We start from the raw sequence: 23,824 nt of genomic DNA on the forward strand, positions 1-23,824 counted from the left end.
GCCTATGCCCATCCATCATCAATGAGAAGGAGCGGAAAAACGGGGCACAGAAAGTACAACACACAATGAAGTCCCCTGAAGGTTTCCATGCCCACATTCTCTCAACTCCGCAGCAGCATGTGCTGTGTGATTTGAAAAGACCTCAAAGGCTTGCCTCACACCACATGGAAACCTTGATGAGCCTGTAAGGTCTATCGCACAGACACAAGATAAGTCAAAAACTACTGACAAATCTGACAAGTCTGACAAATCTGACAAATCTGACAAATCCTTTTTCTTTAGGAGAATACCCAGTAAACGCCCAACCTATAGCATTTGTATGATGCTAAACCTATTTATAAGCATTACTAGTGCCCCTTTTCCATTAGCACCTACTTTGCTCAACTCTATTCAGCCCTGCTTTAGCACATTTCCATTTGGTGCTACCGCCTCAGACCAGGTACACTTTTAGTACCCTCTTCTCCCTTGGGCCAAGTCGAGCAAAGCAGGGACTAAACGTGACGTCCACAGACTATCAGATGTTGATTGGGTAAAAGTGTAACGTTTCTGCAGCAGCAGAAGTTGTCGGAACACTGTTGTGGCATCTGTAAACAAGCTGCGCCTTACACAAGTTTCGTGGCTGAAGGATAATAAACAACTGTTGTGCAAAAGCTAGCGCAGCTGGCATCGGCTGTTTCCTCCGGTCCAGAATAAAGCCACTCATGTCAAGACGACAAATAAAACAAGCGGAACCGTTCTACTTTAGATGCGCGTTCAAACTGTGTATTTAGCCTTTTTTGAATGGGTTGCAATAGGGCAGATAAAAGTTTGGAATGCACAGAAAAACGGCATGAGGTCAAACTCAGTCAATACCAGAGGAGGGTAAACTACAATCAACCCTTAATGAAAAGGTAGATAAGTGTGCAAGCTTCAAAGCTCAGCTAACACTGTGTGATTGTGTCAATGTGTCTTTGCCACCCTCATATTTGGAGACAGATAGGGGAGTATAGCTCAGTGGTAGAGCATTTTACTGCAGATCAAGAGGTCCCCGGTTCAAATCCGGATGCTCCCTTTACTTAAATATAATTTGTATTTGTTAAAAGACCAACTGCAATGTTGGCATTCCGCAGACTGCCCTTTCAACTTCATACCAATGTCTCAAGAGGGTGTAAGATGGCATTTAAGATACAGTTCCGCCCCTTTCCTTGAGTTGATTTTAGCTATAGCTTTTTTGCACTTGGTAACACTCTGTCATCGTCGTAGTGAGCGTGGTTGATTAAGACATCAAGACAACATCCTCTGCAAACAACAGTGGCGCAAAGGCCTGACCATCAGGCGCTCGCCTTCGAGCCTAATGCATGAGGTCAAATCTTATCCTTGCCTTGAGAAGTATTTAAAACAAATAGATAGCTGTGCAGCGACACAGCATATAAAGTATGATGTAACAGTTCTGTTGAGCCAATACATGTGCTCCACCAAATATTTCAGAATATACACAAGTAAGGTGGCTACAGGTACATCTTGTATATTTTGAACAAAAGGACAGTTGAAGAGTTCCTGATTACGTTTGCTTTTCACATAATAGTCAATCTACAGCAATTTACACGTCCTCATTCAGCGTTGTCGCTAAGCATCCAAAAGATATGCCTATGCCCATCCATCATCAATGAGAAGGAGCGGAAAAACGGGGCACAGAAAGTACAACACACAATGAAGTCCCCTGAAGGTTTCCATGCCCACATTCTCTCAACTCCGCAGCAGCATGTGCTGTGTGATTTGAAAAGACCTCAAAGGCTTGCCTCACACCACATGGAAACCTTGATGAGCCTGTAAGGTCTATCGCACAGACACAAGATAAGTCAAAAACTACTGACAAATCTGACAAGTCTGACAAATCTGACAAATCCTTTTTCTTTAGGAGAATACCCAGTAAACGCCCAACCTATAGCATTTGTATGATGCTAAACCTATTTATAAGCATTACTAGTGCCCCTTTTCCATTAGCACCTACTTTGCTCAACTCTATTCAGCCCTGCTTTAGCACATTTCCATTTGGTGCTACCGCCTCAGACCAGGTACACTTTTAGTACCCTCTTCTCCCTTGGGCCAAGTCGAGCAAAGCAGGGACTAAACGTGACGTCCACAGACTATCAGATGTTGATTGGGTAAAAGTGTAACGTTTCTGCAGCAGCAGAAGTTGTCGGAACACTGTTGTGGCATCTGTAAACAAGCTGCGCCTTACACAAGTTTCGTGGCTGAAGGATAATAAACAACTGTTGTGCAAAAGCTAGCGCAGCTGGCATCGGCTGTTTCCTCCGGTCCAGAATAAAGCCACTCATGTCAAGACGACAAATAAAACAAGCGGAACCGTTCTACTTTAGATGCGCGTTCAAACTGTGTATTTAGCCTTTTTTGAATGGGTTGCAATAGGGCAGATAAAAGTTTGGAATGCACAGAAAAACGGCATGAGGTCAAACTCAGTCAATACCAGAGGAGGGTAAACTACAATCAACCCTTAATAAAAAGGTAGATAAGTGTGCAAGCTTCAAAGCTCAGCTAACACTGTGTGATTGTGTCATTGTGTCTTTGCCACCCCCATATTTGCAGACAGATAGGGGAGTATAGCTCAGTGGTAGAGCATTTGACTGCAGATCAAGAGGTCATCTGCTCCCTTTACTTAAATAGAATTTGTATTTGTTAAAAGACCAACTGCAATGTTGGCATTCCGCAGACTGCCCTTTCAACTTCATACCAATTTCTCAAGAGGGTGTAAGATGGCATTTAAGATACAGTTCCGCCCCTTTCCTTGAGTTGCTTTTAGCTATAGCTTTTTTGCACTTGGTAACACTCTGTCATCGTCGTAGTGAGCGTGGTTGATTAAGACATCAAGACAACATCCTCTGCAAACAACAGTGGCGCAAAGGCCTGACCATCAGGCGCTCGCCTTCGAGCCTAATGCATGAGGTCAAATCTAATCCTTGCCTTGAGAAGTATTTAAAACAAATAGATAGGTGTGCAGAGACACAGCATATAAAGTCTGATGTAACAGTTCTGTTGAGCCAATGTATGTGCTCCACCAAATATTTCAGAATATACACAAGGGCAGAGGTGAGGTGGCTACAGGTACATCTTGTATATTTTGAACAAAAGGACAGTTGAAGAGTTCCTGATTACGTTTGCTTTTCACATAATAGTCAATCTACAGCAATTTACACGTCCTCATTCAGCGTTGTCGCTAAGCATCCAAAAGATATGCCTATGCCCATCCATCATCAATGAGAAGGAGCGGAAAAACGGGGCACAGAAAGTACAACACACAATGAAGTCCCCTGAAGGTTTCCATGCCCACATTCTCTCAACTCCGCAGCAGCATGTGCTGTGTGATTTGAAAAGACCTCAAAGGCTTGCCTCACACCACATGGAAACCTTGATGAGCCTGTAAGGTCTATCGCACAGACACAAGATAAGTCAAAAACTACTGACAAATCTGACAAGTCTGACAAATCTGACAAATCTGACAAATCCTTTTTCTTTAGGAGAATACCCAGTAAACGCCCAACCTATAGCATTTGTATGATGCTAAACCTATTTATAAGCATTACTAGTGCCCCTTTTCCATTAGCACCTACTTTGCTCAACTCTATTCAGCCCTGCTTTAGCACATTTCCATTTGGTGCTACCGCCTCAGACCAGGTACACTTTTAGTACCCTCTTCTCCCTTGGGCCAAGTCGAGCAAAGCAGGGACTAAACGTGACGTCCACAGACTATCAGATGTTGATTGGGTAAAAGTGTAACGTTTCTGCAGCAGCAGAAGTTGTCGGAACACTGTTGTGGCATCTGTAAACAAGCTGCGCCTTACACAAGTTTCGTGGCTGAAGGATAATAAACAACTGTTGTGCAAAAGCTAGCGCAGCTGGCATCGGCTGTTTCCTCCGGTCCAGAATAAAGCCACTCATGTCAAGACGACAAATAAAACAAGCGGAACCGTTCTACTTTAGATGCGCGTTCAAACTGTGTATTTAGCCTTTTTTGAATGGGTTGCAATAGGGCAGATAAAAGTTTGGAATGCACAGAAAAACGGCATGAGGTCAAACTCAGTCAATACCAGAGGAGGGTAAACTACAATCAACCCTTAATGAAAAGGTAGATAAGTGTGCAAGCTTCAAAGCTCAGCTAACACTGTGTGATTGTGTCAATGTGTCTTTGCCACCCTCATATTTGGAGACAGATAGGGGAGTATAGCTCAGTGGTAGAGCATTTTACTGCAGATCAAGAGGTCCCCGGTTCAAATCCGGATGCTCCCTTTACTTAAATATAATTTGTATTTGTTAAAAGACCAACTGCAATGTTGGCATTCCGCAGACTGCCCTTTCAACTTCATACCAATGTCTCAAGAGGGTGTAAGATGGCATTTAAGATACAGTTCCGCCCCTTTCCTTGAGTTGATTTTAGCTATAGCTTTTTTGCACTTGGTAACACTCTGTCATCGTCGTAGTGAGCGTGGTTGATTAAGACATCAAGACAACATCCTCTGCAAACAACAGTGGCGCAAAGGCCTGACCATCAGGCGCTCGCCTTCGAGCCTAATGCATGAGGTCAAATCTTATCCTTGCCTTGAGAAGTATTTAAAACAAATAGATAGCTGTGCAGCGACACAGCATATAAAGTATGATGTAACAGTTCTGTTGAGCCAATGCATGTGCTCCACCAAATATTTCAGAATATACACAAGTAAGGTGGCTACAGGTACATCTTGTATATTTTGAACAAAAGGACAGTTGAAGAGTTCCTGATTACGTTTGCTTTTCACATAATAGTCAATCTACAGCAATTTACACGTCCTCATTCAGCGTTGTCGCTAAGCATCCAAAAGATATGCCTATGCCCATCCATCATCAATGAGAAGGAGCGGAAAAACGGGGCACAGAAAGTACAACACACAATGAAGTCCCCTGAAGGTTTCCATGCCCACATTCTCTCAACTCCGCAGCAGCATGTGCTGTGTGATTTGAAAAGACCTCAAAGGCTTGCCTCACACCACATGGAAACCTTGATGAGCCTGTAAGGTCTATCGCACAGACACAAGATAAGTCAAAAACTACTGACAAATCTGACAAGTCTGACAAATCTGACAAATCCTTTTTCTTTAGGAGAATACCCAGTAAACGCCCAACCTATAGCATTTGTATGATGCTAAACCTATTTATAAGCATTACTAGTGCCCCTTTTCCATTAGCACCTACTTTGCTCAACTCTATTCAGCCCTGCTTTAGCACATTTCCATTTGGTGCTACCGCCTCAGACCAGGTACACTTTTAGTACCCTCTTCTCCCTTGGGCCAAGTCGAGCAAAGCAGGGACTAAACGTGACGTCCACAGACTATCAGATGTTGATTGGGTAAAAGTGTAACGTTTCTGCAGCAGCAGAAGTTGTCGGAACACTGTTGTGGCATCTGTAAACAAGCTGCGCCTTACACAAGTTTCGTGGCTGAAGGATAATAAACAACTGTTGTGCAAAAGCTAGCGCAGCTGGCATCGGCTGTTTCCTCCGGTCCAGAATAAAGCCACTCATGTCAAGACGACAAATAAAACAAGCGGAACCGTTCTACTTTAGATGCGCGTTCAAACTGTGTATTTAGCCTTTTTTGAATGGGTTGCAATAGGGCAGATAAAAGTTTGGAATGCACAGAAAAACGGCATGAGGTCAAACTCAGTCAATACCAGAGGAGGGTAAACTACAATCAACCCTTAATAAAAAGGTAGATAAGTGTGCAAGCTTCAAAGCTCAGCTAACACTGTGTGATTGTGTCATTGTGTCTTTGCCACCCCCATATTTGCAGACAGATAGGGGAGTATAGCTCAGTGGTAGAGCATTTGACTGCAGATCAAGAGGTCATCTGCTCCCTTTACTTAAATAGAATTTGTATTTGTTAAAAGACCAACTGCAATGTTGGCATTCCGCAGACTGCCCTTTCAACTTCATACCAATTTCTCAAGAGGGTGTAAGATGGCATTTAAGATACAGTTCCGCCCCTTTCCTTGAGTTGCTTTTAGCTATAGCTTTTTTGCACTTGGTAACACTCTGTCATCGTCGTAGTGAGCGTGGTTGATTAAGACATCAAGACAACATCCTCTGCAAACAACAGTGGCGCAAAGGCCTGACCATCAGGCGCTCGCCTTCGAGCCTAATGCATGAGGTCAAATCTAATCCTTGCCTTGAGAAGTATTTAAAACAAATAGATAGGTGTGCAGAGACACAGCATATAAAGTCTGATGTAACAGTTCTGTTGAGCCAATGTATGTGCTCCACCAAATATTTCAGAATATACACAAGGGCAGAGGTGAGGTGGCTACAGGTACATCTTGTATATTTTGAACAAAAGGACAGTTGAAGAGTTCCTGATTACGTTTGCTTTTCACATAATAGTCAATCTACAGCAATTTACACGTCCTCATTCAGCGTTGTCGCTAAGCATCCAAAAGATATGCCTATGCCCATCCATCATCAATGAGAAGGAGCGGAAAAACGGGGCACAGAAAGTACAACACACAATGAAGTCCCCTGAAGGTTTCCATGCCCACATTCTCTCAACTCCGCAGCAGCATGTGCTGTGTGATTTGAAAAGACCTCAAAGGCTTGCCTCACACCACATGGAAACCTTGATGAGCCTGTAAGGTCTATCGCACAGACACAAGATAAGTCAAAAACTACTGACAAATCTGACAAGTCTGACAAATCTGACAAATCTGACAAATCCTTTTTCTTTAGGAGAATACCCAGTAAACGCCCAACCTATAGCATTTGTATGATGCTAAACCTATTTATAAGCATTACTAGTGCCCCTTTTCCATTAGCACCTACTTTGCTCAACTCTATTCAGCCCTGCTTTAGCACATTTCCATTTGGTGCTACCGCCTCAGACCAGGTACACTTTTAGTACCCTCTTCTCCCTTGGGCCAAGTCGAGCAAAGCAGGGACTAAACGTGACGTCCACAGACTATCAGATGTTGATTGGGTAAAAGTGTAACGTTTCTGCAGCAGCAGAAGTTGTCGGAACACTGTTGTGGCATCTGTAAACAAGCTGCGCCTTACACAAGTTTCGTGGCTGAAGGATAATAAACAACTGTTGTGCAAAAGCTAGCGCAGCTGGCATCGGCTGTTTCCTCCGGTCCAGAATAAAGCCACTCATGTCAAGACGACAAATAAAACAAGCGGAACCGTTCTACTTTAGATGCGCGTTCAAACTGTGTATTTAGCCTTTTTTGAATGGGTTGCAATAGGGCAGATAAAAGTTTGGAATGCACAGAAAAACGGCATGAGGTCAAACTCAGTCAATACCAGAGGAGGGTAAACTACAATCAACCCTTAATGAAAAGGTAGATAAGTGTGCAAGCTTCAAAGCTCAGCTAACACTGTGTGATTGTGTCAATGTGTCTTTGCCACCCTCATATTTGGAGACAGATAGGGGAGTATAGCTCAGTGGTAGAGCATTTTACTGCAGATCAAGAGGTCCCCGGTTCAAATCCGGATGCTCCCTTTACTTAAATATAATTTGTATTTGTTAAAAGACCAACTGCAATGTTGGCATTCCGCAGACTGCCCTTTCAACTTCATACCAATGTCTCAAGAGGGTGTAAGATGGCATTTAAGATACAGTTCCGCCCCTTTCCTTGAGTTGATTTTAGCTATAGCTTTTTTGCACTTGGTAACACTCTGTCATCGTCGTAGTGAGCGTGGTTGATTAAGACATCAAGACAACATCCTCTGCAAACAACAGTGGCGCAAAGGCCTGACCATCAGGCGCTCGCCTTCGAGCCTAATGCATGAGGTCAAATCTTATCCTTGCCTTGAGAAGTATTTAAAACAAATAGATAGCTGTGCAGCGACACAGCATATAAAGTATGATGTAACAGTTCTGTTGAGCCAATGCATGTGCTCCACCAAATATTTCAGAATATACACAAGTAAGGTGGCTACAGGTACATCTTGTATATTTTGAACAAAAGGACAGTTGAAGAGTTCCTGATTACGTTTGCTTTTCACATAATAGTCAATCTACAGCAATTTACACGTCCTCATTCAGCGTTGTCGCTAAGCATCCAAAAGATATGCCTATGCCCATCCATCATCAATGAGAAGGAGCGGAAAAACGGGGCACAGAAAGTACAACACACAATGAAGTCCCCTGAAGGTTTCCATGCCCACATTCTCTCAACTCCGCAGCAGCATGTGCTGTGTGATTTGAAAAGACCTCAAAGGCTTGCCTCACACCACATGGAAACCTTGATGAGCCTGTAAGGTCTATCGCACAGACACAAGATAAGTCAAAAACTACTGACAAATCTGACAAGTCTGACAAATCTGACAAATCCTTTTTCTTTAGGAGAATACCCAGTAAACGCCCAACCTATAGCATTTGTATGATGCTAAACCTATTTATAAGCATTACTAGTGCCCCTTTTCCATTAGCACCTACTTTGCTCAACTCTATTCAGCCCTGCTTTAGCACATTTCCATTTGGTGCTACCGCCTCAGACCAGGTACACTTTTAGTACCCTCTTCTCCCTTGGGCCAAGTCGAGCAAAGCAGGGACTAAACGTGACGTCCACAGACTATCAGATGTTGATTGGGTAAAAGTGTAACGTTTCTGCAGCAGCAGAAGTTGTCGGAACACTGTTGTGGCATCTGTAAACAAGCTGCGCCTTACACAAGTTTCGTGGCTGAAGGATAATAAACAACTGTTGTGCAAAAGCTAGCGCAGCTGGCATCGGCTGTTTCCTCCGGTCCAGAATAAAGCCACTCATGTCAAGACGACAAATAAAACAAGCGGAACCGTTCTACTTTAGATGCGCGTTCAAACTGTGTATTTAGCCTTTTTTGAATGGGTTGCAATAGGGCAGATAAAAGTTTGGAATGCACAGAAAAACGGCATGAGGTCAAACTCAGTCAATACCAGAGGAGGGTAAACTACAATCAACCCTTAATAAAAAGGTAGATAAGTGTGCAAGCTTCAAAGCTCAGCTAACACTGTGTGATTGTGTCATTGTGTCTTTGCCACCCCCATATTTGCAGACAGATAGGGGAGTATAGCTCAGTGGTAGAGCATTTGACTGCAGATCAAGAGGTCATCTGCTCCCTTTACTTAAATAGAATTTGTATTTGTTAAAAGACCAACTGCAATGTTGGCATTCCGCAGACTGCCCTTTCAACTTCATACCAATTTCTCAAGAGGGTGTAAGATGGCATTTAAGATACAGTTCCGCCCCTTTCCTTGAGTTGCTTTTAGCTATAGCTTTTTTGCACTTGGTAACACTCTGTCATCGTCGTAGTGAGCGTGGTTGATTAAGACATCAAGACAACATCCTCTGCAAACAACAGTGGCGCAAAGGCCTGACCATCAGGCGCTCGCCTTCGAGCCTAATGCATGAGGTCAAATCTAATCCTTGCCTTGAGAAGTATTTAAAACAAATAGATAGGTGTGCAGAGACACAGCATATAAAGTCTGATGTAACAGTTCTGTTGAGCCAATGTATGTGCTCCACCAAATATTTCAGAATATACACAAGGGCAGAGGTGAGGTGGCTACAGGTACATCTTGTATATTTTGAACAAAAGGACAGTTGAAGAGTTCCTGATTACGTTTGCTTTTCACATAATAGTCAATCTACAGCAATTTACACGTCCTCATTCAGCGTTGTCGCTAAGCATCCAAAAGATATGCCTATGCCCATCCATCATCAATGAGAAGGAGCGGAAAAACGGGGCACAGAAAGTACAACACACAATGAAGTCCCCTGAAGGTTTCCATGCCCACATTCTCTCAACTCCGCAGCAGCATGTGCTGTGTGATTTGAAAAGACCTCAAAGGCTTGCCTCACACCACATGGAAACCTTGATGAGCCTGTAAGGTCTATCGCACAGACACAAGATAAGTCAAAAACTACTGACAAATCTGACAAGTCTGACAAATCTGACAAATCTGACAAATCCTTTTTCTTTAGGAGAATACCCAGTAAACGCCCAACCTATAGCATTTGTATGATGCTAAACCTATTTATAAGCATTACTAGTGCCCCTTTTCCATTAGCACCTACTTTGCTCAACTCTATTCAGCCCTGCTTTAGCACATTTCCATTTGGTGCTACCGCCTCAGACCAGGTACACTTTTAGTACCCTCTTCTCCCTTGGGCCAAGTCGAGCAAAGCAGGGACTAAACGTGACGTCCACAGACTATCAGATGTTGATTGGGTAAAAGTGTAACGTTTCTGCAGCAGCAGAAGTTGTCGGAACACTGTTGTGGCATCTGTAAACAAGCTGCGCCTTACACAAGTTTCGTGGCTGAAGGATAATAAACAACTGTTGTGCAAAAGCTAGCGCAGCTGGCATCGGCTGTTTCCTCCGGTCCAGAATAAAGCCACTCATGTCAAGACGACAAATAAAACAAGCGGAACCGTTCTACTTTAGATGCGCGTTCAAACTGTGTATGTAGCCTTTTTTGAATGGGTTGCAATAGGGCAGATAAAAGTTTGGAATGCACAGAAAAACGGCATGAGGTCAAACTCAGTCAATACCAGAGGAGGGTAAACTACAATCAACCCTTAATAAAAAGGTAGATAAGTGTGCAAGCTTCAAAGCTCAGCTAACACTGTGTGATTGTGTCAATGTGTCCTTCCCACCCTCAGATTTGGAGACAAATAGGGGAGTATAGCTCAGTGGTAGAGCATTTGACTGCAGTTCAAGAGGTCCCCGGTTCAAATCCAGATGCTCCCTTTACTTAAATAGAATTTGTATTTGTTAAAAGACCAACTGCAATGTTGGCATTCCGCAGACTGCCCTTTCAACTTCATACCAATGTCTCAAGAGGGTGTAAGATGGCATTTAAGATACAGTTCCGCCCCTTTCCTTGAGTTGCTTTTAGCTATAGCTTTTTTGCACTTGGTAACACTCTGTCATCGTCGTAGTGAGGGTGTTTGATTAAGACATCAAGACAACATCCTCTGCAAACAACAGTGGCGCAAAGGCCTGACCATCAGGCGCTCCTCTTCGAGCCTAATGCATGAGGTCAAATCTTATCCTTGCCTTGAGAAGTATTTAAAACAAATAGATAGCTGTGCAGCGACACAGCATATAAAGTATGATGTAACAGTTCTGTTGAGCCAATGTATGTGCTCCACCAAATATTTCAGAATATACACAAGGGCAGAGGTGAGGTGGCTACAGGTACATCTTGTATATTTTGAACAAAAGGACAGTTGAAGAGTTCCTGATTACGTTTGCTTTTCACATAATAGTCAATCTACAGCAATTTACACGTCCTCATTCAGCGTTGTCGCTAAGCATCCAAAAGATATGCCTATGCCCATCCATCATCAATGAGAAGGAGCGGAAAAACGGGGCACAGAAAGTACAACACACAATGAAGTCCCCTGAAGGTTTCCATGCCCACATTCTCTCAACTCCGCAGCAGCATGTGCTGTGTGATTTGAAAAGACCTCAAAGGCTTGCCTCACACCACATGGAAACCTTGATGAGCCTGTAAGGTCTATCGCACAGACACAAGATAAGTCAAAAACTACTGACAAATCTGACAAGTCTGACAAATCTGACAAATCTGACAAATCCTTTTTCTTTAGGAGAATACCCAGTAAACGCCCAACCTATAGCATTTGTATGATGCTAAACCTATTTATAAGCATTACTAGTGCCCCTTTTCCATTAGCACCTACTTTGCTCAACTCTATTCAGCCCTGCTTTAGCACATTTCCATTTGGTGCTACCGCCTCAGACCAGGTACACTTTTAGTACCCTCTTCTCCCTTGGGCCAAGTCGAGCAAAGCAGGGACTAAACGTGACGTCCACAGACTATCAGATGTTGATTGGGTAAAAGTGTAACGTTTCTGCAGCAGCAGAAGTTGTCGGAACACTGTTGTGGCAACTGTAAACAAGCTGCGCCTTACACAAGTTTTGTGGCTGAAGGATAATAAACAACTGTTGTGCAAAAGCTAGCGCAGCTGGCATCGGCTGTTTCCTCCGGTCCAGAATAAAGCCACTCATGTCAAGACGACAAATAAAACAAGCGGAACCGTTCTACTTTAGATGCGCGTTCAAACTGTGTATTTAGCCTTTTTTGAATGGGTTGCAATAGGGCAGATAAAAGTTTGGAATGCACAGAAAAACGGCATGAGGTCAAACTCAGTCAATACCAGAGGAGGGTAAACTACAATCAACCCTTAATAAAAAGGTAGATAAGTGTGCAAGCTTAAAGCTCAGCTAACACTGTGTGATTGTGTCATTGTGTCTTTGCCACCCCATATTTGCAGACAGGTAGGGGGTATAGCTCAGTGGTAGAGCATTTGACTGCAGATCAAGAGGTCCCCGGTTCAAATCCGGATGCTCCCTTTACTTAAATAGAATTTGTATTTGTTAAAAGACCAACTGCAATGTTGGCATTCCGCAGACTGCCCTTTCAACTTCATACCAATGTCTCAAGAGGGTGTAAGATGGCATTTAAGATACAGTTCCGCCCCTTTCCTTGACTTGATTTTAGCTATAGCTTTTTTGCACTTGGTAACACTCTGTCATCGTCGTAGTGAGCGTGGTTGATTAAGACATCAAGACAACATCCTCTGCAAACAACAGTGGCGCAAAGGCCTGACCATCAGGCGCTCGCCTTCGAGCCTAATGCATGAGGTCAAATCTTATCCTTGCCTTGAGAAGTATTTAAAACAAATAGATAGGTGTGCAGAGACACAGCATAAAAAGTATGATGTAACAGTTCTGTTGAGCCAATGCATGTGCTCCACCAAATATTTCAGAATATACACAAGTGAGGTGGCTACAGGTACATCTTGTATATTTTGAACAAAAGGACAGTTGAAGAGTTCCTGATTACGTTTGCTTTTCACATAATAGTCAATCTACAGCAATTTACACGTCCTCATTCAGCGTTGTCGCTAAGCATCCAAAAGATATGCCTATGCCCATCCATCATCAATGAGAAGGAGCGGAAAAACGGGGCACAGAAAGTACAACACACAATGAAGTCCCCTGAAGGTTTCCATGCCCACATTCTCTCAACTCCGCAGCAGCATGTGCTGTGTGATCTGAAAAGACCTCAAAGGCTTGCCTCACACCACATGGAAACCTTGATGAGCCTGTAAGGTCTATCGCACAGACACAAGATAAGTCAAAAACTACTGACAAATCTGACAAGTCTGACAAATCTGACAAATCTGACAAATCCTTTTTCTTTAGGAGAATACCCAGTAAACGCCCAACCTATAGCATTTGTATGATGCTAAACCTATTTATAAGCATTACTAGTGCCCCTTTTCCATTAGCACCTACTTTGCTCAACTCTATTCAGCCCTGCTTTAGCACATTTCCATTTGGTGCTACCGCCTCAGACCAGGTACACTTTTAGTACCCTCTTCTCCCTTGGGCCAAGTCGAGCAAAGCAGGGACTAAACGTGACGTCCACAGACTATCAGATGTTGATTGGGTAAAAGTGTAACGTTTCTGCAGCAGCAGAAGTTGTCGGAACACTGTTGTGGCATCTGTAAACAAGCTGCGCCTTACACAAGTTTCGTGGCTGAAGGATAATAAACAACTGTTGTGCAAAAGCTAGCGCAGCTGGCATCGGCTGTTTCCTCCGGTCCAGAATAAAGCCACTCATGTCAAGACGACAAATAAAACAAGCGGAACCGTTCTACTTTAGATGCGCGTTCAAACTGTGTATTTAGCCTTTTTTGAATGGGTTGCAATAGGGCAGATAAAAGTTTGGAATGCACAGAAAAACGGCATGAGGTCAAACTCAGTCAATACCAGAGGAGGGTAAACTACAATCAACCCTTAATAAAAAGGTAGATAAGTGTGCAAGCTTAAAGCTCAGCTAACACTGTGTGATTGTGTCATTGTGTCTTTGCCACCCTCATATTTGCAGACAGGTAGGGGGTATAGCTCAGTGGTAGAGCATTTGACTGCAGATCAAGAGGTCCCCGGTTCAAATCCGGATGCTCCCTTTACTTAAATAGAATTTGTATTTGTTAAAAGACCAACTGCAATGTTGGTATTCCGCAGACTGCCCTTTCAACTTCATACCAATGTCTCAAGAGGGTGTAAGATGGCATTTAAGATACAGTTCCGCCCCTTTCCTTGACTTGATTTTAGCTATAGCTTTTTTGCACTTGGTAACACTCTGTCATCGTCGTAGTGAGCGTGGTTGATTAAGACATCAAGACAACATCCTCTGCAAACAACAGTGGCGCAAAGGCCTGACCATCAGGCGCTCGCCTTCGAGCCTAATGCATGAGGTCAAATCTTATCCTTGCCTTGAGAAGTATTTAAAACAAATAGATAGGTGTGCAGAGACACAGCATAAAAAGTATGATGTAACAGTTCTGTTGAGCCAATGCATGTGCTCCACCAAATATTTCAGAATATACACAAGTGAGGTGGCTACAGGTACATCTTGTATATTTTGAACAAAAGGACAGTTGAAGAGTTCCTGATTACGTTTGCTTTTCACATAATAGTCAATCTACAGCAATTTACACGTCCTCATTCAGCGTTGTCGCTAAGCATCCAAAAGATATGCCTATGCCCATCCATCATCAATGAGAAGGAGCGGAACAACGGGGCACAGAAAGTACAACACACAATGAAGTCCCCTGAAGGTTTCCATGCCCACATTCTCTCAACTCCGCAGCAGCATGTGCTGTGTGATTTGAAAAGACCTCAAAGGCTTGCCTCACACCACATGGAAACCTTGATGAGCCTGTAAGGTCTATCGCACAGACACAAGATAAGTCAAAAACTACTGACAAATCTGACAAGTCTGACAAATCTGACAAATCTGACAAATCCTTTTTCTTTAGGAGAATACCCAGTAAACGCCCAACCTATAGCATCTGTATGATGCTAAACCTATTTATAAGCATTACTAGTGCCCCTTTTCCATTAGCACCTACTTTGCTCAACTCTATTCAGCCCTGCTTTAGCACATTTCCATTTGGTGCTACCGCCTCAGACCAGGTACACTTTTAGTACCCTCTTCTCCCTTGGGCCAAGTCGAGCAAAGCAGGGACTAAATGTGACGTCCACAGACTATCAGATGTTGTTTGGGTAAAAGTGTAACGTTTCTGCAGCAGCAGAAGTTGTCGGAACACTGTTGTGGCATCTGTAAACAAGCTGCGCCTTACACAAGTTTCGTGGCTGAAGGATAATAAACAACTGTTGTGCAAAAGCTAGCGCAGCTGGCATCGGCTGTTTCCTCCGGTCCAGAATAAAGCCACTCATGTCAAGACGACAAATAAAACAAGCGGAACCGTTCTACTTTAGATGCGCGTTCAAACTGTGTATTTAGCCTTTTTTGAATGGGTTGCAATAGGGCAGATAAAAGTTTGGAATGCACAGAAAAACGGCATGAGGTCAAACTCAGTCAATACCAGAGGAGGGTAAACTACAATCAACCCTTAATGAAAAGGTAGATAAGTGTGCAAGCTTCAAAGCTCAGCTAACACTGTGTGATTGTGTCAATGTGTCTTTGCCACCCTCATATTTGGAGACAGATAGGGGAGTATAGCTCAGTGGTAGAGCATTTTACTGCAGATCAAGAGGTCCCCGGTTCAAATCCGGATGCTCCCTTTACTTAAATATAATTTGTATTTGTTAAAAGACCAACTGCAATGTTGGCATTCCGCAGACTGCCCTTTCAACTTCATACCAATGTCTCAAGAGGGTGTAAGATGGCATTTAAGATACAGTTCCGCCCCTTTCCTTGAGTTGATTTTAGCTATAGCTTTTTTGCACTTGGTAACACTCTGTCATCGTCGTAGTGAGCGTGGTTGATTAAGACATCAAGACAACATCCTCTGCAAACAACAGTGGCGCAAAGGCCTGACCATCAGGCGCTCGCCTTCGAGCCTAATGCATGAGGTCAAATCTTATCCTTGCCTTGAGAAGTATTTAAAACAAATAGATAGCTGTGCAGCGACACAGCATATAAAGTATGATGTAACAGTTCTGTTGAGCCAATGCATGTGCTCCACCAAATATTTCAGAATATACACAAGTGAGGTGGCTACAGGTACATCTTGTATATTTTGAACAAAAGGACAGTTGAAGAGTTCCTGATTACGTTTGCTTTTCACATAATAGTCAATCTACAGCAATTTACACGTCCTCATTCAGCGTTGTCGCTAAGCATCCAAAAGATATGCCTATGCCCATCCATCATCAATGAGAAGGAGCGGAACAACGGGGCACAGAAAGTACAACACACAATGAAGTCCCCTGAAGGTTTCCATGCCCACATTCTCTCAACTCCGCAGCAGCATGTGCTGTGTGATTTGAAAAGACCTTAAAGGCTTGCCTCACACCACATGGAAACCTTGATGAGCCTGTAAGGTCTATCGCACAGACACAAGATAAGTCAAAAACTACTGACAAATCTGACAAGTCTGACAAATCTGACAAATCTGACAAATCCTTTTTCTTTAGGAGAATACCCAGTAAACGCCCAACCTATAGCATTTGTATGATGCTAAACCTATTTATAAGCATTACTAGTGCCCCTTTTCCATTAGCATCTACTTTGCTCAACTCTATTCAGCCCTGCTTTAGCACATTTCCATTTGGTGCTACCGCCTCAGACCAGGTACACTTTTAGTACCCTCTTCTCCCTTGGGCCAAGTCGAGCAAAGCAGGGACTAAACGTGACGTCCACAGACTATCAGATGTTGATTGGGTAAAAGTGTAACGTTTCTGCAGCAGCAGAAGTTGTCCGAACACTGTTGTGGCATCTGTAAACAAGCTGCGCCTTACACAAGTTTCGTGGCTGAAGGATAATAAACAACTGTTGTGCAAAAGCTAGCGCAGCTGGCATCGGCTGTTTCCTCCGGTCCAGAATAAAGCCACTCATGTCAAGACGACAAATAAAACAAGCGGAACCGTTCTACTTTAGATGCGCGTTCAAACTGTGTATTTAGCCTTTTTTGAATGGGTTGCAATAGGGCAGATAAAAGTTTGGAATGCACAGAAAAACGGCATGAGGTCAAACTCAGTCAATACCAGAGGAGGGTAAACTACAATCAACCCTTAATAAAAAGGTAGATAAGTGTGCAAGCTTAAAGCTCAGCTAACACTGTGTGATTGTGTCATTGTGTCTTTGCCACCCTCATATTTGCAGACAGGTAGGGGGTATAGCTCAGTGGTAGAGCATTTGACTGCAGATCAAGAGGTCCCCGGTTCAAATCCGGATGCTCCCTTTACTTAAATAGAATTTGTATTTGTTAAAAGACCAACTGCAATGTTGGTATTCCGCAGACTGCCCTTTCAACTTCATACCAATGTCTCAAGAGGGTGTAAGATGGCATTTAAGATACAGTTCCGCCCCTTTCCTTGACTTGATTTTAGCTATAGCTTTTTTGCACTTGGTAACACTCTGTCATCGTCGTAGTGAGCGTGGTTGATTAAGACATCAAGACAACATCCTCTGCAAACAACAGTGGCGCAAAGGCCTGACCATCAGGCGCTCCTCTTCGAGCCTAATGCATGAGGTCAAATCTTATCCTTGCCTTGAGAAGTATTTAAAACAAATAGATAGCTGTGCAGCGACACAGCATATAAAGTATGATGTAACAGTTCTGTTGAGCCAATGCATGTGCTCCACCAAATATTTCAGAATATACACAAGTGAGGTGGCTACAGGTACATCTTGTATATTTTGAACAAAAGGACAGTTGAAGAGTTTCTGATTACGTTTGCTTTTCACATCTACAGCAATTTACACGTCCTCATTCAGCGTTGTCGCTAAGCATCCAAAAGATATGCCTATGCCCATCCATCATCAATGAGAAGGAGCGGAACAACGGGGCACAGAAAGGACAACACACAATGAAGTCCCCTGAAGGTTTCCATGCCCACATTCTCTCAACTCCGCAGCAGCATGTGCTGTGTGATTTGAAAAGACCTCAAAGGCTTGCCTCACACCACATGGAAACCTTGATGAGCCTGTAAGGTCTATCGCACAGACACAAGATAAGTCAAAAACTACTGACAAATCTGACAAGTCTGACAAATCTGACAAATCTGACAAATCCTTTTTCTTTAGGAGAATACCCAGTAAACGCCCAACCTATAGCATTTGTATGATGCTAAACCTATTTATAAGCATTACTAGTGCCCCTTTTCCATTAGCACCTACTTTGCTCAACTCTATTCAGCCCTGCTTTAGCACATTTCCATTTGGTGCTACCGCCTCAGACCAGGTACACTTTTAGTACCCTCTTCTCCCTTGGGCCAAGTCGAGCAAAGCAGGGACTAAACGTGACGTCCACAGACTATCAGATGTTGATTGGGTAAAAGTGTAACGTTTCTGCAGCAGCAGAAGTTGTCGGAACACTGTTGTGGCATCTGTAAACAAGCTGCGCCTTACACAAGTTTCGTGGCTGAAGGATAATAAACAACTGTTGTGCAAAAGCTAGCGCAGCTGGCATCGGCTGTTTCCTCCGGTCCAGAATAAAGCCACTCATGTCAAGACGACAAATAAAACAAGCGGAACCGTTCTACTTTAGATGCGCGTTCAAACTGTGTATTTAGCCTTTTTTGAATGGGTTGCAATAGGGCAGATAAAAGTTTGGAATGCACAGAAAAACGGCATGAGGTCAAACTCAGTCAATACCAGAGGAGGGTAAACTACAATCAACCCTTAATAAAAAGGTAGATAAGTGTGCAAGCTTCAAAGCTCAGCTAACACTGTGTGATTGTGTCAATGTGTCCTTCCCACCCTCAGATTTGGAGACAAATAGGGGAGTATAGCTCAGTGGTAGAGCATTTGACTGCAGATCAAGAGGTCCCCGGTTCAAATACGGATGCTCCCTTTACTTAAATAGAATTTGTATTTGTTAAAAGACCAACTGCAATGTTGGCATTCCGCAGACTGCCCTTTCAACTTCATACCAATGTCTCAAGAGGGTGTAAGATGGCATTTAAGATACAGTTCCGCCCCTTTCCTTGAGTTGATTTTAGCTATAGCTTTTTTGCACTTGGTAACACTCTGTCATCGTCGTAGTGAGCGTGGTTGATTAAGACATCAAGACAACATCCTCTGCAAACAACAGTGGCGCAAAGGCCTGACCATCAGGCGCTCGCCTTCGAGCCTAATGCATGAGGTCAAATCTTATCCTTGCCTTGAGAAGTATTTAAAACAAATAGATAGGTGTGCAGAGACACAGCATATAAAGTATGATGTAACAGTTCTGTTGAGCCAATGCATGTGCTCCACCAAATATTTCAGAATATACACAAGGGCAGAGGTAAGGTGGCTACAGGTACATCTTGTATATTTTGAACAAAAGGACAGTTGAAGAGTTCCTGATTACGTTTGCTTTTCACATAATAGTCAATCTACAGCAATTTACACGTCCTCATTCAGCGTTGTCGCTAAGCATCCAAAAGATATGCCTATGCCCATCCATCATCAATGAGAAGGAGCGGAACAACGGGGCACAGAAAGTACAACACACAATGAAGTCCCCTGAAGGTTTCCATGCCCACATTCTCTCAACTCCGCAGCAGCATGTGCTGTGTGATTTGAAAAGACCTCAAAGGCTTGCCTCACACCACATGGAAACCTTGATGAGCCTGTAAGGTCTATCGCACAGACACAAGATAAGTCAAAAACTACTGACAAATCTGACAAGTCTGACAAATCTGACAAATCTGACAAATCCTTTTTCTTTAGGAGAATACCCAGTAAACGCCCAACCTATAGCATTTGTATGATGCTAAACCTATTTATAAGCATTACTAGTGCCCCTTTTCCATTAGCATCTACTTTGCTCAACTCTATTCAGCCCTGCTTTAGCACATTTCCATTTGGTGCTACCGCCTCAGACCAGGTACACTTTTAGTACCCTCTTCTCCCTTGGGCCAAGTCGAGCAAAGCAGGGACTAAACGTGACGTCCACAGACTATCAGATGTTGATTGGGTAAAAGTGTAACGTTTCTGCAGCAGCAGAAGTTGTCGGAACACTGTTGTGGCATCTGTAAACAAGCTGCGCCTTACACAAGTTTCGTGGCTGAAGGATAATAAACAACTGTTGTGCAAAAGCTAGCGCAGCTGGCATCGGCTGTTTCCTCCGGTCCAGAATAAAGCCACTCATGTCAAGACGACAAATAAAACAAGCGGAACCGTTCTACTTTAGATGCGCGTTCAAACTGTGTATTTAGCCTTTTTTGAATGGGTTGCAATAGGGCAGATAAAAGTTTGGAATGCACAGAAAAACGGCATGAGGTCAAACTCAGTCAATACCAGAGGAGGGTAAACTACAATCAACCCTTAATAAAAAGGTAGATAAGTGTGCAAGCTTCAAAGCTCAGCTAACACTGTGTGATTGTGTCATTGTGTCTTTGCCACCCTCATATTTGCAGACAGATAGGGGAGTATAGCTCAGTGGTAGAGCATTTGACTGCAGATCAAGAGGTCCCCGGTTCAAATCCGGATGCTCCCTTTACTTAAATAGAATTTGTATTTGTTAAAAGACCAACTGCAATGTTGGCATTCCGCAGACTGCCCTTTCAACTTCATACCAATGTCTCAAGAGGGTGTAAGATGGCATTTAAGTTACAGTTCCGCCCCTTTCCTTGAGTTGATTTTAGCTATAGCTTTTTTGCACTTGGTAACACTCTGTCATCGTCGTAGTGAGCGTGGTTGATTAAGACATCAAGACACCATCCTCTGCAAACAACAGTGGCGCAAAGGCCTGACCATCAGGCGCTCCTCTTCGAGCCTAATGCATGAGGTCAAATCTTATCCTTGCCTTGAGAAGTATTTAAAACAAATAGATAGGTGTGCAGAGACACAGCATATAAAGTATGATGTAACAGTTCTGTTGAGCCAATGCATGTGCTCCACCAAATATTTCAGAATATACACAAGGGCAGAGGTAAGGTGGCTACAGGTACATCTTGTATATTTTGAACAAAAGGACAGTTGAAGAGTTCCTGATTACGTTTGCTTTTCACATAATAGTCAATCTACAGCAATTTACACGTCCTCATTCAGCGTTGTCGCTAAGCATCCAAAAGATATGCCTATGCCCATCCATCATCAATGAGAAGGAGCGGAACAACGGGGCACAGAAAGTACAACACACAATGAAGTCCCCTGAAGGTTTCCATGCCCACATTCTCTCAACTCCGCAGCAGCATGTGCTGTGTGATTTGAAAAGACCTCAAAGGCTTGCCTCACACCACATGGAAACCTTGATGAGCCTGTAAGGTCTATCGCACAGACACAAGATAAGTCAAAAACTACTGACAAATCTGACAAGTCTGACAAATCTGACAAATCTGACAAATCCTTTTTCTTTAGGAGAATACCCAGTAAACGCCCAACCTATAGCATTTGTATGATGCTAAACCTATTTATAAGCATTACTAGTGCCCCTTTTCCATTAGCATCTACTTTGCTCAACTCTATTCAGCCCTGCTTTAGCACATTTCCATTTGGTGCTACCGCCTCAGACCAGGTACACTTTTAGTACCCTCTTCTCCCTTGGGCCAAGTCGAGCAAAGCAAGGACTAAACGTGACGTCCACAGACTATCAGATGTTGATTGGGTAAAAGTGTAACGTTTCTGCAGCAGCAGAAGTTGTCGGAACACTGTTGTGGCATCTGTAAACAAGCTGCGCCTTACACAAGTTTCGTGGCTGAAGGATAATAAACCTCTGTTGTGCAAAAGCTAGCGCAGCTGGCATCGGCTGTTTCCTCCGGTCCAGAATAAAGCCACTCATGTCAAGACGACAAATAAAACAAGCGGAACCGTTCTACTTTAGATGCGCGTTCAAACTGTGTATTTAGCCTTTTTTGAATGGGTTGCAATAGGGCAGATAAAAGTTTGGAATGCACAGAAAAACGGCATGAGGTCAAACTCAGTCAATACCAGAGGAGGGTAAACTACAATCAACCCTTAATAAAAAGGTAGATAAGTGTGCAAGCTTCAAAGCTCAGCTAACACTGTGTGATTGTGTCATTGTGTCTTTGCCACCCTCATATTTGCAGACAGATAGGGGAGTATAGCTCAGTGGTAGAGCATTTGACTGCAGATCAAGAGGTCATCTGCTCCCTTTACTTAAATAGAATTTGTATTTGTTAAAAGACCAACTGCAATGTTGGCATTCCGCAGACTGCCCTTTCAACTTCATATCAATTTCTCAAGAGGGTGTAAGATGGCATTTAAGATACAGTTCCGCCCCTTTCCTTGAGTTGCTTTTAGCTATAGCTTTTTTGCACTTGGTAACACTCTGTCATCGTCGTAGTGAGCGTGGTTGATTAAGACATCAAGACAACATCCTCTGCAAACAACAGTGGCGCAAAGGCCTGACCATCAGGCGCTCGCCTTCGAGCCTAATGCATGAGGTCAAATCTAATCCTTGCCTTGAGAAGTATTTAAAACAAATAGATAGGTGTGCAGAGACACAGCATATAAAGTCTGATGTAACAGTTCTGTTGAGCCAATGTATGTGCTCCACCAAATATTTCAGAATATACACAAGGGCAGAGGTGAGGTGGCTACAGGTACATCTTGTATATTTTGAACAAAAGGACAGTTGAAGAGTTCCTAATTACGTTTGCTTTTCACATAATAGTCAATCTACAGCAATTTACACGTCCTCATTCAGCGTTGTCGCTAAGCATCCAAAAGATATGCCTATGCCCATCCATCATCAATGAGAAGGAGCGGAAAAACGGGGCACAGAAAGTACAACACACAATGAAGTCCCCTGAAGGTTTCCATGCCCACATTCTCTCAACTCCGCAGCAGCATGTGCTGTGTGATTTGAAAAGACCTCAAAGGCTTGCCTCACACCACATGGAAACCTTGATGAGCCTGTAAGGTCTATCGCACAGACACAAGATAAGTCAAAAACTACTGACAAATCTGACAAGTCTGACAAATCTGACAAATCTGACAAATCCTTTTTCTTTAGGAGAATACCCAGTAAACGCCCAACCTATAGCATTTGTATGATGCTAAACCTATTTATAAGCATTACTAGTGCCCCTTTTCCATTAGCACCTACTTTGCTCAACTCTATTCAGCCCTGCTTTAGCACATTTCCATTTGGTGCTACCGCCTCAGACCAGGTACACTTTTAGTACCCTCTTCTCCCTTGGGCCAAGTCGAGCAAAGCAGGGACTAAACGTGACGTCCACAGACTATCAGATGTTGATTGGGTAAAAGTGTAACGTTTCTGCAGCAGCAGAAGTTGTCGGAACACTGTTGTGGCATCTGTAAACAAGCTGCGCCTTACACAAGTTTCGTGGCTGAAGGATAATAAACAACTGTTGTGCAAAAGCTAGCGCAGCTGGCATCGGCTGTTTCCTCCGGTCCAGAATAAAGCCACTCATGTCAAGACGACAAATAAAACAAGCGGAACCGTTCTACTTTAGATGCGCGTTCAAACTGTGTATTTAGCCTTTTTTGAATGGGTTGCAATAGGGCAGATAAAAGTTTGGAATGCACAGAAAAACGGCATGAGGTCAAACTCAGTCAATACCAGAGGAGGGTAAACTACAATCAACCCTTAATAAAAAGGTAGATAAGTGTGCAAGCTTCAAAGCTCAGCTAACACTGTGTGATTGTGTCAATGTGTCCTTCCCACCCTCAGATTTGGAGACAAATAGGGGAGTATAGCTCAGTGGTAGAGCATTTGACTGCAGATCAAGAGGTCCCCGGTTCAAATCCGGATGCTCCCTTTACTTAAATAGAATTTGTATTTGTTAAAAGACCAACTGCAATGTTGGCATTCCGCAGACTGCCCTTTCAACTTCATACCA

General features: G+C 43.2%; 11 non-coding genes across 11 annotated transcripts; all 11 read left to right on the plus strand.

Annotated features, from left to right (window-relative positions):
- The first annotated feature begins 979 nt into the window (after window positions 1-979).
- Window positions 980-1,051, plus strand: trnac-gca (transfer RNA cysteine (anticodon GCA)). Its single transcript has one exon. It is a non-coding gene; the product is annotated as a tRNA-Cys (tRNA).
- Window positions 1,052-4,212: 3,161 nt separating this feature from the next.
- trnac-gca (transfer RNA cysteine (anticodon GCA)) lies at window positions 4,213-4,284 on the plus strand. Its single transcript has one exon. It is a non-coding gene; the product is annotated as a tRNA-Cys (tRNA).
- A 3,161-nt stretch (window positions 4,285-7,445) lies between these two features.
- On the plus strand, window positions 7,446-7,517 carry trnac-gca (transfer RNA cysteine (anticodon GCA)). Its single transcript has one exon. It is a non-coding gene; the product is annotated as a tRNA-Cys (tRNA).
- A 3,161-nt stretch (window positions 7,518-10,678) lies between these two features.
- Window positions 10,679-10,750, plus strand: trnac-gca (transfer RNA cysteine (anticodon GCA)). Its single transcript has one exon. It is a non-coding gene; the product is annotated as a tRNA-Cys (tRNA).
- A 1,557-nt stretch (window positions 10,751-12,307) lies between these two features.
- Window positions 12,308-12,379, plus strand: trnac-gca (transfer RNA cysteine (anticodon GCA)). Its single transcript has one exon. It is a non-coding gene; the product is annotated as a tRNA-Cys (tRNA).
- Window positions 12,380-13,929: 1,550 nt separating this feature from the next.
- On the plus strand, window positions 13,930-14,001 carry trnac-gca (transfer RNA cysteine (anticodon GCA)). The gene has a single exon. It is a non-coding gene; the product is annotated as a tRNA-Cys (tRNA).
- A 1,552-nt stretch (window positions 14,002-15,553) lies between these two features.
- Window positions 15,554-15,625, plus strand: trnac-gca (transfer RNA cysteine (anticodon GCA)). Its single transcript has one exon. It is a non-coding gene; the product is annotated as a tRNA-Cys (tRNA).
- A 1,550-nt stretch (window positions 15,626-17,175) lies between these two features.
- On the plus strand, window positions 17,176-17,247 carry trnac-gca (transfer RNA cysteine (anticodon GCA)). Its single transcript has one exon. It is a non-coding gene; the product is annotated as a tRNA-Cys (tRNA).
- Window positions 17,248-18,789: 1,542 nt separating this feature from the next.
- On the plus strand, window positions 18,790-18,861 carry trnac-gca (transfer RNA cysteine (anticodon GCA)). The gene has a single exon. It is a non-coding gene; the product is annotated as a tRNA-Cys (tRNA).
- A 1,560-nt stretch (window positions 18,862-20,421) lies between these two features.
- trnac-gca (transfer RNA cysteine (anticodon GCA)) lies at window positions 20,422-20,493 on the plus strand. The gene has a single exon. It is a non-coding gene; the product is annotated as a tRNA-Cys (tRNA).
- Window positions 20,494-23,671: 3,178 nt separating this feature from the next.
- trnac-gca (transfer RNA cysteine (anticodon GCA)) lies at window positions 23,672-23,743 on the plus strand. The gene has a single exon. It is a non-coding gene; the product is annotated as a tRNA-Cys (tRNA).
- Window positions 23,744-23,824: the final 81 nt, after the last annotated feature.

The sequence above is a fragment of the Eucyclogobius newberryi genome, unplaced genomic scaffold (assembly GCF_026437365.1).
Source record: "Eucyclogobius newberryi isolate DKJ021-1_F unplaced genomic scaffold, fEucNew1.0.hap1 SCAF_6, whole genome shotgun sequence".
Lineage (NCBI taxonomy): Eukaryota > Metazoa > Chordata > Actinopteri > Gobiiformes > Gobiidae > Eucyclogobius > Eucyclogobius newberryi.